Source organism: Notamacropus eugenii, chromosome 7 (assembly GCF_028372415.1).
Source record: "Notamacropus eugenii isolate mMacEug1 chromosome 7, mMacEug1.pri_v2, whole genome shotgun sequence".
Taxonomy (NCBI): domain Eukaryota; kingdom Metazoa; phylum Chordata; class Mammalia; order Diprotodontia; family Macropodidae; genus Notamacropus; species Notamacropus eugenii.
In genome coordinates this window covers 86,338,092-86,352,096 of record NC_092878.1, presented here as the reverse complement: position 1 = coordinate 86,352,096, position 14,005 = coordinate 86,338,092, and the positions used below count along the sequence as shown (strand labels likewise).

The following is a 14,005-nucleotide window of genomic DNA, read 5'->3' as shown; positions in this document are numbered from 1 at the left end:
AAAAAATATATTTATTTATTTATTTGTAATTATCAACACTCATTTCCGCAAGTTTTTGAGTTACACAATTTTTCCCCATCTGCCTACCCCAAGACAACATGAATTCTCATTACCTCTTCCGCCAATATGCCCTCCCTTCTATCACACCTCTCCCTTCTCTCATTCCCATCCCTTCTATTTTCTTGTTGGGCAAGATGGATTTCTATACCACATTGCCTGTATGTGTTATTTTCCAGTTGCACATAAAAACAACTTTTTAACATTCTTGTTTAAAACTTTGAGTTCCAACTTCTCTCCCTTAATCCCTGTAGACCCATCCCCACTGAGAAGGCAAACAATTTGATATATGTTATACATCTGCAGTTATGCAAAAGACTTTCATAAAAGTCATGTTGTGAAAGACTAACCATATTTTCCTCCATCCTATCCTGTCCCTCTCTTGTAGTATTCTCTGTTTTGACCCTATCCCTCCTCAAAAGTGTTTACTTTGAATTACCCCTTCCTCTCATTTGTCCTTCCTTCTATCATCTCCCCCTTAATACCTTTCTGTGTAAGATAGATTCAGTGTATTGAGTGTGTATATTATTCCCCCCTTAAGCCAAATGTGATGAGAATAAGGTTCACTTTTTCCCTCTCACCTCCCCCGTTTCCCCATCCAATGAAAAAGCTTTTTCTTACCACTTTTATGCAAGGGATAATTTGCCCCATTCTATTTCTCCTTTTCTCCTCCCAATATATTCCACTCTTACCTCTTAATTTTATATTTTTAGATATCATCCCTTCCTATTCAACTCACCCTGTGAACTCTGTCTATATGGATATAATCCCTCCAACTACTCAAATAGTGAGAAAAAGTCTCAGGAGTTACAAATATATTTCTCTGTAGGAATGTAAACAGTTCAGTTTTAATAAGTCCCTTATGACTTTTCTTTCCTGCTTACCTTTACATGCTTCTCTTTATCCTTGCTTTTGAAAGTCAATTTTTCTTTTCAGGTCTGGTCTTTTCATCAAGAATGCTTAAAAGTTCTCTATTTCATTGAATAACCATTTTTTTCCTGAAGCATTATACTCAGTTTTGCTGGGTAGGTGATTTGTGGTTTTAATCCTAGTTCTTTTGACTTCTGAAATATCATATTTCAAGCCCTTCAATCCCTTAATGTAGAAACTGCTAGATCTTGTATTTGTATTTGTTTTTGTATTTCTGCAGTACTCACATCATTTCTTTCTGGCTGCTTGCAATACTTTATCCTTGACCTGGGAGCTCTGGAATTTGGCTACGATATTCCTAGAAGTTTTCTTTTTGGGATGCCTTTCAGAGGGAGACTGGTGAATTCTTTCAATATCTCCTTTAACCTCTGGTTCTACAATATCAGGGCAGTTTTTCTTGATAATTTCATGAAACATGATTTCTAGGCTTTTTTATGATCATGGCTTTCAGGCATTGTCTCTCCTGGATGTATCTTCCAGGTCACTTGTTTTACCAATGAGAAATTTCACAATGAATGGGGCGGAGCCAAGGTGGCAGAGTGAGAGCAATTATTCACCTAAGCTCTTAGACAAAGTCCTTCAGATATCTCTAAAAAGAGACTCTGACCAAATTTTTGAGGTGCAGAATCCAATAGGAGACAGACTGTGACAGATTCACAGACTAGGACAGACTGGAAGATTGATAGGAAGGATCTGTTCTGTGGGGGTGATCCCACAGAAGACAGCATGGCACATTCCCCAGAGATATGACTGAGCAGGAAACTCCAAGGTAGCCTCAGGCAGCAGCAGCACAGCAGAAAAGCAAAGTGACAGCCCAGCCCACAGCCAAGCAACAGCCACTGAGCCCCAGGTATCATCTGCAGCCACTCCCGAGACTTTCAGCCCACAGATTAATGTCTGTAAGTCACCTTCTTGATCTTCTGGGATCCAAAATTGCAGAGTGATTCCATAAGTGCTCTCTCCCCTTCCCCTTACTGACCTTGAAAGAACCATAAAATATTTCCCCAGAAAAATCCTGTATCAGTGGGAATAACTGAAGGGGTAAATAATCTTGTAGCACCTGAGGCTTGGAAAATAGCTGAGGGGGATTCCTCTTACTGTAACGGAGGTCAACCAGAAGGAGAGGGGCCCCAGAGGGGTTGGAAACTTGCACTAGGACCCAGGCATGCCTCAGTGCTAGGAGAGGAGCCACAGAGGGGTGGAAACAGGCATGAGCTGACCTTGTCTTTGCTCTAGCTCCACTGAGGAGATCTCCCATGACCAGACCACCCCTCCCCCACGCTTAACAACCTAGCCCCAGGGCTAAGCCAGGAAATACAAAACAAAAGAAAAAACAAAGGCAGCTTCCCTTAGCTTTCTCACACCAGCAGCTCAACAACAGATTCTCCAGCTTCTAAGTGAAAAAGCCAGAGTGCACAACACACAAAGCCTCACTATCATGAGCAAGAAGAAGCAGAGCAAGCAGGAAAAGACCATAGGATCTTTCTGTGGGGACAAGGAACAAAACATGATTACCAAAGAGGTCTGTATTGAGACTGTATTCCGATCTGAAACTTCAGAAGGGACCATGAACTGCTTGCATGCACAGAGAGCACTCCTGGAACAGCTGAAGAAGGAAATAGAAGAAGAACTGACTAATGATTTTCAAAGTATGAGAAAAGAATTCACTGAAGAGAAGAGCTCTTTAAAAAGGAAAATTGAACAAGTAGAAGAGGAAGTACAAAAAGTTACTTGAAAAAATAATTCCTTAAAAGGAGTAATTGGGCAGATGGCAAAAGAGATGCAAAAGTTATCTGAAGAAAACAATTTGATGAAAATTAGAATTGGAAAAGAAGAAGCTAATGATTCTGAGACATCAAGAATCAGTCAAACAAAATCTAAAGAATGTAAAGATAGAAGAAAATGTAAAATATCAAATTGGAAAAACAACTGACCTGGAAAATAGATTCAGGAGAGGAAATTTAAGAATTATTGGCCTACCAGAAAGCCACGATGAAAAAAAGAGTCTGGACAATATCTTCCAAGAAATCATCAAGGAAAGTGCCCTGAGATCCTAGATCCAGAGGGCAAAATAATCATTGAAAGAATCCACCAGTCCCCTACTGATTCAAAACTGAAAACACCAAGGAATATTGTTGCCTAATTCCAGAACAGTCAATTTAATGGGAAATACTGCAGGAGTACAGAAGGAAACAATTCAAATATTAAGGAACTATAGTTAGGATCACACAGGACCTTGCAACTTCTACATTAAAAGATTTGAGGGACTGGAATATAATATTTCATAAGGCAAAGGATGTTGGACTACAATGAAGGATCAATTGCCCAGGAAAAATGAGCTTATTATTTCAGAGAAGGAGATGGACATTCAATGAAATAAGGGAATTCAAGACCTTCCTGATGCAAAGGCCAGAGCTTCAAATACAAGTCTCAAGAGAGTCATAAAAAGGTAAATGGAAGAAAAAGCTTATTACTCAATATGGGCAAACTGTATACATCCATATAAGGGAAGACAATACTTGTTAGTCTTGAGAATTCAATATTTATTATGATATTTTAAATGGATATACGAAGATAGAGGAAGTGGGTATAAATTAAGTGATATGATGATAAAAAATGTGATTTAACGGTGTGAAGGGATTGCAATGGGAGGTATGAAAAGGAGGAGGCAGAAAAAGGTAAATTACATTACAGGAAGAGGCAAAAGCATATTACATTAGAGGGAGAAAAGGGAAGGAGATGAATATTGTTTGAGATTTACTCTTATCTCATTCAGTTCAGAAACAATATACTGAGTTGAGTATAGAAATCTATCTTGCTCTATAGATAGTAATAGGGGATAGGGTAAAGAATAGGAAGGGGACACTAAAAGGAAGGGAAAAATTAGTAAGTGAAGAGGGAAAATAAAGGGAGGGAGGATGATAAAAGGGAGGGAAGACTGAGGAAGCAGTTGTCAAAAACTAAAATTCTATTGGGGAGGGGAAGGGAGAAGAGAGAACTGAAAGCATAAAAGAGGAGAAAGAGGATGAAGGGAAAGACACAGATATTAATCATAACTGTGAATGTAAATGGGATGAACTCTCCCATAAAACTGAGGAAGATAGCATAATGGATTAAAAACCATAGTCCAACAATGTGTTCTTTACAAGAAACAAATTTGAAACACAGGGATACACACAGGGTAAAGGTACATGGTTGGTGCAGAACATCTTTTGCTTCAGTTGGTGTAAAAAAATCAGGGGTAGCAATCCTAATTTCAGACAAAATAAAAATAGAATCTAATAAAAAGAGATAAGGAAGGAAACTATATTCTGCTAAAAGGCACCATAGACAATGAAGCAACATCATTTCTAAATACATACATACACACACACACACACACACACACACACACACACATACAAACACACACACAGTAAGTGGTATAGCATCCAAATTCTTAGAGAAGTTAAGGGAGCTACAGGAAGAAATAGAGAGGAAAACTATACTAGTGGGAGACCTCAATCTTCCCCTCTCTAAACTTGATAAATCTAACCTCAGAATAAACAAGAAATAAGTTAAGGAGGTGAATAGAACTCTGGATAAGGTAGATATGATGTATCTCTGGAGAAAATTATATGGGGATAGAAAATAATATGCTTTTTTTCTCAGTGGTACATTGCACATATGCAAAAACTGACCATGTACTAGGGCATAAAACCTCATAATGAAGTGCAAAAAGGCAGAGATAGTCAATGCAGCCATCTCACATCATAATGCAACAAAAATTAGATGTAATAAAAAGGCCATGGAAATATAGACCAAAAATTAATTAGAAACTAAATAATCTAATCCTAAATAATGAGTGGGTTCAATAGAAAATCAAAGACACAATCAATAACTTCATTTAAGAAAATGATAATAATGAGAAAACCTACCAAAATTATGAGATGCTGCAAAAGCTATTCGTAGGGGAACTTTGATATCATAGAATGCCTACATAAATAACATAGAGAAAGGAGAGCTCGATTAATTGGGCATATTGCTCAAAAAGCTAGAAAAAGAACAAATTGAAAATCCCCAACTAAATACAAAATTAGAAATACTGGAAACCAAATGAGAGATTAAAAAAAGTGAAATTAAAAAAAACTATTAAACTAAAATATAAATCTGAAATGATTTTATAAAAAAAAACAATAAAATTAATAAACTTTTGGTCAATTTGATTTATAAAAAAAAAGAAGAAAATCAAATTACCAATATCAAAAATGAAAACTGTGAACTCACTTTCGACGAGGAGCAAATCAAAACTATAACAAGAAATACTTTGCCCAACTTCATGACCATAAATTTGACAATCTAAGTGAGATGGATGAATATTTTAAAAAATATAAATTGTCCAGATTAACAGATGAGAAAGTTGAATACTTAACCCCATCTCAGAAAAAGGAATTGAAAAAGCCGTCAATCAACTCCCTTGGAAAACATTTCCAGGGCCCAGTGGAGTGACAAGTGAACTCTATCAAACATTTAAAGAGCAGTTAATCCAATTAGGTGAAGGAGTCTGACCAAATTTTTTCTTATGATATGAATATGGTTCTGATACCTAAACCAGGAAGAGTCAAAACGGAGAGAGAGAATTATAGACCAATTTCTATAGATGCAAAAATTTTAAATAGGCATTAGTAAAAAGAATACAGAAAATGATCATGAGGACAGTATGTTATGATCAGGTAGGATTTATACCAGGAATGAAGAGTTGGTTCAATAAATATTACTGATCACATCAACAACAAAACTAGCAGAAACCATGTGATCATCTCAATAGATGCAGAAAAAGCTTTTGACAAAATAAAACACCCTTTCCTACTGAAAACACTGGAGACCATAGCAATAAATGGAACCTTCCATAAAATAGTAAAAAGTATCTACCTACAGCTATCAGCAAGCATTATATGCAATAGGGATAAGCTAGAAGCATTTCCAATAAGATCAGGGGTGAAACAAGGATGTCCATTATCACCGCCGTTATTCAATATGGTACTAGAAATGATAACTTTAGCAAGACAAGGAAAAGAAATTGAAGGAATTAGAATTGGCAGAAAAGAAATTAAGTTATCACTCTTTGTAGGTACCATGATGATATACTCAGAGAATCCTAGAGAATCAAGTAAAAAGCAAATTGAAACAATAAATAACTTTGGCAAAGTTGCAGGTTATAAAATTAACCCACAAAAATCATCTGCATTTCTATATATTACTAACAAAGCCCAACAGCAAAAGATTGAAAGAAAAATCCTATGTAAAGCTACAGTAGACATTTTAAATATCTGGAAGTCCATATGCCAAAACAAACCCAGGGATTATATGAACACAATTACAAAACATCTTTTGCACAAATGAAGTCTGATCTAATTAAGTGGAAAAACATAGTTACTCATGGGTAGGATGAGCTAATATGATAAAAAATAACAATTCTTCCTAAATTAATTTATTCAGTGCCATACCTATGAAATTACCAGAGAAACATTTTCTAGAGCTTGAAAAAAATATCAAAATTCATCTACAAGAACAAAAGATGCAGAATATCAAGGGAATTAATGAAAAGAAATGCTAGGAAAAATGGTCTCACCATATAAGACAGTAAATTGTATTATAAAGCAACAACCATCAAAACCACTTGGTACTGGCTAAGAAATAGAGGAGTAGACCAGTGAAATAGGTTAGGTACTCAAGACACAGTAGTCAATGAATATAGTTAATTCTCCAGGTTTCTCTAAATACACAATCCTGTCATCTGCAAAGGGTGATAGTTATACTTCCTATGATCTATTCTTATTCCTTGAACTTTTTTTAAATTTGGCTATAATATTCTTGGGAATTTACATTTCACCTCTTTTTCAGGAGGGGATCAGTAGATTCTCTCAATTTTCATTTTACACTCTGGTTCTAGGATATACATGCAGTTTTTCCTTATGATTTCTTGAAATTTGATGTTTAGGTTCTTTCTCTGATCATGGCTTTCAGGTCATCCAATAATTCTTAAGTTATATATTTTAATTTATTTTCCAGGTTAGTTGTTTTTTTGATGAGATCTCATTTTTTTCTTAGACTTTACTTTGTTCTTTCTTGATGTCTCCTGGAAACATTAGCTACCACTTGACCAAGTCTTCTTCCTAAGGTGTTATTTTCATCAGTGAGTTTTTGTACCTCTTTTCCTATTTGGTTAATTCTAGGTTTTTTTTTTTTTAAGGTATTAACTCCTTCAGTATTTTTGTGCCTCTTTTACCAACAGCAGTAAAATTATTTAATGAAGAAAAACAGTACTGCTACAACTCCTCACACTTGTTTGATAATACTAGGATACCCAAATATCAGGAGACAAAGACATGCAAATTGATATGTTATCCTACAGAACCAGGGTATGACTGTTGAGTTACACTTTTCTTTCTTTCTTTCTTTCTTTCTTTCTTTCTTTCTTTCTTTCTTTCTTTCTTTCTTTCTTTCTTTCTTTCTTTCTTTCTTTCTTTCTTTCTTCCTTTCTTTCTTTCCTTCCTTCCTTCCTTCCTTCCTTCCTTCCTTCCTTCCTTCCTTCCTTCCTTTCTTTCTTTCTTTCTTTCTTTCTTTCTTTCTTTCTTTCTTTCTTTCTTTCTTTCTTTCTTTCTTTCTTTCTTTCTTTCTTCCTTTCTTTCTTTTTTTCTTTCTTTCCTTCTTTCTTTCTTTCTTTCTCTTTTTTTTACAATATGCTAAATTTAGCCATCTGGGATTCTTTTTGAAAGAACCATCCTAAAAAGAAAACCCTTGGAAATTAAGGATCTGTCTTTTCATTTAAAATCATTATTTCATTATACAGATGGAATAAAGCATCTTTGGCTTAGCTATTTTCCAAATAAGTAAGCTACAGAAAACATACAGATTCTAACACATTTGTTTCATGTGTGCCAGATGGAATGTCTAAGTACATACAGACATAGCATAAAGTAGGAATTTTTCTCTCTCAGTTCCCTAAATGTGGCATTATTCAAAATCTCAGACATTTTATCATTCATTGATGATGTTCCACCTGGGAGTCTCAGACTGGGGCATAAAGTGTAGAGAAAAGAAACAATTTTAGAAAATGATTCAATTTATAATATTGCAATACAAAATAAAATATTTACTGCAAACAAGGAATAAAATACTAGATTATAAGCAAATTTTCAGTTTTATACTTACCTTTGTAATATGTAATCTGCTTCTGAAAGAATACGTCTAACATGTGACAAGTACTATACTCTTCTATACTGGTAAATTATACAATGGACATCAACTGGTTAAATCTATTGGTGTTTCTTGAGAAACATTTCCATTTACAATTCAGATTGAGACTATGTTTTACTAGGAAAAAATTGTATTCTATGTCATTATAGAATTTCTCAAATTAGAATTTTTTTTTCTGTGAAAACTCAAGCCAAATATCCCCACTCTGAAAACTCCCACAATTAAAAGGTTTCCTTTTATGAATTTTCACCTTCCTCTTTAGAACTACTATAATGGAAAGACAAAAGAATATCTGTGTTTGGGGTTGGAGAACTTGCTTGTGAATCTAAACTTTGCTCCCTAATACATGGGTGACCTTGGGCAATTAACTTAATCTCTGTAGGTCTCAGTTAAATGCCTGCAACATATATTCATTTGTCAATGGGGGAGTTGCAGAAAATTAACCAAGGTCAAGTTACAACTAGCTCTCATTCCTGTAATCTATGAACAATTTTATGGGACACATAAATGACAATTTCAATTCTGGAGAGAATAGAGCAGACACTTCAGCAGAAGCTCTGTCATGTGCACTTCTCCAATTCTATGTTACCTTTTAAAGTTACATAAAGTGATGACTATCTAGGTGAATCACTGCAAATTCTTCTGTATGATTTAGAGTGTAAGGGATATTGTCCTTTTAAGAAGTTGAGAAAAATGAGTATTTTAAACAGATTTCATTATTTGTGACACTATTTGAGACAAAACCAAATATATTTTCTCCTGGAGAATTTTCATCAAGGGGCTGCAAACATGGTGTGGACACAAAAGCAGTGACTGTGTAGGTTTAGTAGTGTAATTGCTTCTGAAGGTAATATACATTAATTTACCTCTATCCTGGAGGACCAGAAAATAAGAATTTAGATACATTATAGATCTAGATAATCATAGTATTGAATGGAATAAATTACACAATCAGTGCTTTGAGCCTACACCATATTTATGCTAGAATACACACTGCCTGAGTGAAACCCGTGAACTTGGAAGCAGGATAAGAGGAGAGATGTGAAGAAGATAAAGAAAATATGATGAGCCTTTACTGTTAAATGAGAAACTCAGAATGTGTCTGATCAAAACAATGAAATGACTACAATTTATCAAAATATTAGAGAACAGTTTTAAAATGCAATTCTATCTTGTAACACCCATTGCCTATCTAGATTGGAGTAGCCTAGTTTAATATTTTTGGTTTAGTTTTAAGAAATTTTTGTGACCTTTAAAAGAAGTGTAAGCATAATAGGAAACAGGGTGGAAATTACTGCTTTTTTCTCATAAATGTTGTAAATCTCTAAAAACAGATCAACTTCCCCATTTCTCAGTCATCACACAAGAGACATAACAGGAAACAAACAAATAACAACAACTATATAGTCTATCAGAAGATAGATTGGAAACAGTACTGTTTTGTATCTGTGAGATCGTTTATCGATAACTAAACTGGAGCTTATTGCCTAAGGGTTCATTGGAAAATTTTAGGTTAAGTAACTTGTCCATAGTTATACATGCATATCTGTATGCATACATGTACATATGTATACATGTACATATCACTAATATATACACATGCAGGTGTACATATACATATGTGTGTGCATATATCTACATATAGCACATATACACATATACATGCATACTTAACCATACACACATGTATGTGTGTGTGTGTGTATGTGTGTGTGTATAACACATGTGGGAATTGAACTTTGGCTTTCATTGTTCCAAAGTCCTTCCTCTTTCCACTATGCTAGTGCTCTCAAATTCAAATAGAAAATGAGGACCAATAATTCATAGACAAGGTTCCCTAGAGGTGGTGTATTGACATGGAAAACCACATAATACCATTGTCTCTGTTCTATTGCATTTGTATTTATTTTGTTAAATACATGACAACTACATTTTAACCTGGTTGAGGCATCACTCTGGATTATAGCAGGCTCCAATGAAACCTGTGTTTGAAATCTTTCACTACCATACATTGCCTCTTTATTATATCCTCATTCCCAAATTAATTGCAGCCACATGGTCTTCCTGTTAATGCCCCCTTTCCCCTTCCTCTTGACTACATGTCTTGCTTTGGGAGGAACTATTCATGGTCTGGCTTTGTGCTCATATTCTAACCTCTTTTAAAGAATAGACAAGGAAGAGGAATTCAACATAATAAGGAAAATATCATTGTCTTTATATGATAAAACTCGACTGGTGCGATATTCTACAGTTAGAGGATGAGAGAAAATACATCGTGGGATTAGTTCTATGCTAATTTGCTTTAGCAGACTGCGGAGAAGATAAGATCTGCATTGCTAGAGGGATTTCCATGTATCTCTGAAATTATATGCCCCATTCTTCTACGCTACTGAGTCTACAGACACCTCAGAATTGAAATGGAGAAAATTCCCTACATGACTGAGAAGAAGAAATCACCATCAAATGCATATATGAAACTGATGTGGGTTTTTTTAGGTTTGAATAATGAAAACAATCTGATTATTAACTTTATAGATTGAATTATTAACTACGGTTTGCTTTTTATTAGAAAGTAGCTCCCCAAAAGATTATTTGGTTTGGAGATGAACACCATAAAACTTCTGTAATGGTTTTCTTGACTATTAAACTTCAGTACTAGACAAAATGGATTCACATTTTCAGCTAAAAAAAAATCAATCACCAATTTTAACTGACATTGACAAAACCAGTTGTGGGATAGTAATGCTCTGAAAACTCATGTTGAACATTTAATATTGAATTTTCAGATAGGAGAGGTAACTCAAAGCCTTTGTTACTGTTCTTTGAAAAAAATGGCTGATGGCTCCTTCTCCTTCTGCAATACTCATGTAAAAGCTTAAGACTGTGTCAAAAAGGTTTTTGTTTCTTTTCAGTTCTAAATTCATAAGACCAGATGATTCTAAAGATTTATTCTTTTGCAAGCCTTGTAAAGGCAACAGTAGTATGAGTTTGGATAAAGATGTCTTTTAAAATCTGTTGTTCATCATCTCTAATATCATTTTGGATCACATCATAAGTCTTATTGACTTAATTTCAGAGATTTAAAATGTAAAGAAATAAAAATCCTAGATTTTGTCTTTGTGGACTGTGATAGGCTAAAGACCAAGCAACAGCAATAACAATAATGAAAACAAGCAGATAATGACACAAAACTAATAAAACCTTGAAATGGAAGGCAACAATCTGTTGGATAGTACAAGAAGAAAATAATCTTATCCTTGATAGAAGTTCAGTTTTCTTTGTTGGAAGACAAAACCTTGTTTTTCCCCATTTCTCATCCTTTCTCCCTCTCTATAAAAAACCCCATCAAAGTCTGAATTTGTCTTAATAAAAACATATCAAAATAAAATATTAAAATTTTCCAATAAATTGTTTGCATTTTACAAGATTACAAAAATTATCTTGGATTAATTAATTGGTTATTGTTGGTCCCTCAACATGATTCTCAGATATGGATACCACAAAGTCCAAGGGTTTAATGATTTTTTAAAAAGCACATATTTGTTGAAGCAATGATATTCCTTTCTTTATGCTTGACTGATATTGCTTATGGTTGTTATTTGTTTTCTTGAATACAGAGAAATTTATATAGAATCAGTCTTGGGAATGCCAAGAATTGGTGAGATTGAGTGACTTCCATCAAAACTCTCATTATCATGGATAGTTCCTAGGAAAATATTATCTGGCTTCAAGGCCATAAATGGGACCCTGCCAGCCCCATAGTCACACAAACACATTTATAACATTAAAGATAGTTTTAATTTTCCTTGTCATAACTTTATTTTTCACATTACCAGAACAATAAAAAACTCTGTGCTTACATACTTTTAAAAATGGCATTTATTGCTTTCATTGCCTCCTTGGAGGGATGATATTATTTTAGAGCAAAATTAACTGAACCAGGATCACTACAACATCAACAAAAGAAAACAAATGCATAGTTTCATGAACATTTAGATTTTCATGACCCCGAATATCTTGGATTCACCTTCACACGAGATTTTTTTTGGTTATTGCTTTTTGCTAATGAGAGGCTCTGGACTACTCAACTGGTCTGTGCCGTAATGTGCTACTTAGTTTATAATGGGAAAAGGTACTATGAAAAGTGACCTAAATCTTCATCATCTGAAGAAAAATAAGTCTTACCAGATCATTGTTTTTGATGGAGTCACCACTTTTCTGATTAGGAGAACAGTAGCAGAGTCAGAGGTGCTTTCCATCCTATTTACTAAATGGAGATCATGAATGAAAACAATATTTTTAAGCCTTAAAACACTATGAAAATGTGAACTCTAACTGCTGCTGCTGTTGTTGCTGATATAGGAAAGGTTTCTTTCAGCAGCAGTTTTTTTTTCCTTCTCTGGGTAAAACAGATACTCACGCATATACATACATACATACATATATACACATATACACACACATATATATTATATATATATACATACATACATACACACACATATATATTATATATATTTCCCCCTCTCCAATTGCTTTGAAGACATAGTTACAATTACATTTAACACGTGGTTTCAACTGAATCACCAGCTTTGTTTCTTTTTCTTTTTTGGAGAACATTAATGCCACTTAAACAATATCATTTAATATTTAAAACTTCATTGCTATCTAAGCTATTCTTTTCTGAATAAATATGCTAGTCATGATTTTACTCTATGGCATCATAATGATCCATGCTTGTGATTTTTACTATGAATGATGTGCCTGATTAATCACCCTCCATTGTCTCTACTTTCATATCATGACAGCACCTCACATGCAATATGTCCAAAAGAAATATTTACCTATAGCTCAAAAATTACAAGAAAATGTAGGGGCTCATCTATATCTTGAAATAGTTGCATCTCTATCTGGGGTGGTGAATCCAATCAGTATAAAACCAGAATATAACTGGCCAGTGTTTCAGGGTTCCTGCTATACCTTCACAGCTATTATATAAGAAGTCTGAGGAAACACAGAATTCCATTTGTACATCGTCTTGGTTGGTATTTGCTTATTTTGATCTTTTTAAACAATAAAAATATGTTTTTTTCCAGAAACAATAATTTTATAAAACAATTTCTCTTTATACCCATAAAATGATACAATTTGCAAGTATAGAAATGTGTCATAAATTATATGGAATGTTCCTTAATTACAGCTCAATGCAGCTTAACACTTCTCCCCTTCCTAAAAAACAAGAGAACCAAAAATGATATATAACTCTGTGTGTGTGTATACACACACAGACACAAACACACACATATGTATGTGTATATATACATATACATATATACATATTAATATATATGTATATATATATATATACATATATATATATTAAACAAACCAAACATGAAAAAAATAAGCATTTCCTCTTAGGTATAAAAATCAGACTCTTGCCTTGAGAGAGACACCAAGACAGACATGATGTAAAGTTTGTAGACTGTATGACAAGGCCACTCTTCTCCAGACTCCAGCCACTCTGGACCCCATTTCCCTCTGCCTCTGTAAAACTCGTCCTCACAGATCCCCAAATCAAACCATTAAAATTCACCCCATTCCTCAAAGAAGAAAAGAAGGTTTGCCCAAAGTTGATTTGGTAATGGAGGAAAACTATCATTGTGAGTGAGAAGGGCACAGCACAAGGGAACCACACTGTCCTTCCAGACCTGGGTTCTGTCCGTGCGGCCCCAGGGCCAGGCCCAGGTCCACCGAGTCCTCTCCTGGAGTTCCTGGT

General features: G+C 34.5%; 1 protein-coding gene across 1 annotated transcript in view; it reads right to left on the bottom strand.

Moving 5' to 3' along the window:
• LOC140514564 (polypeptide N-acetylgalactosaminyltransferase-like 6) overlaps positions 1 to 14,005 on the bottom strand; it is a 902,815-nt gene that overhangs the window by 149,691 nt on the left and 739,119 nt on the right. The gene's annotated exons all lie outside the window — the stretch shown is intronic.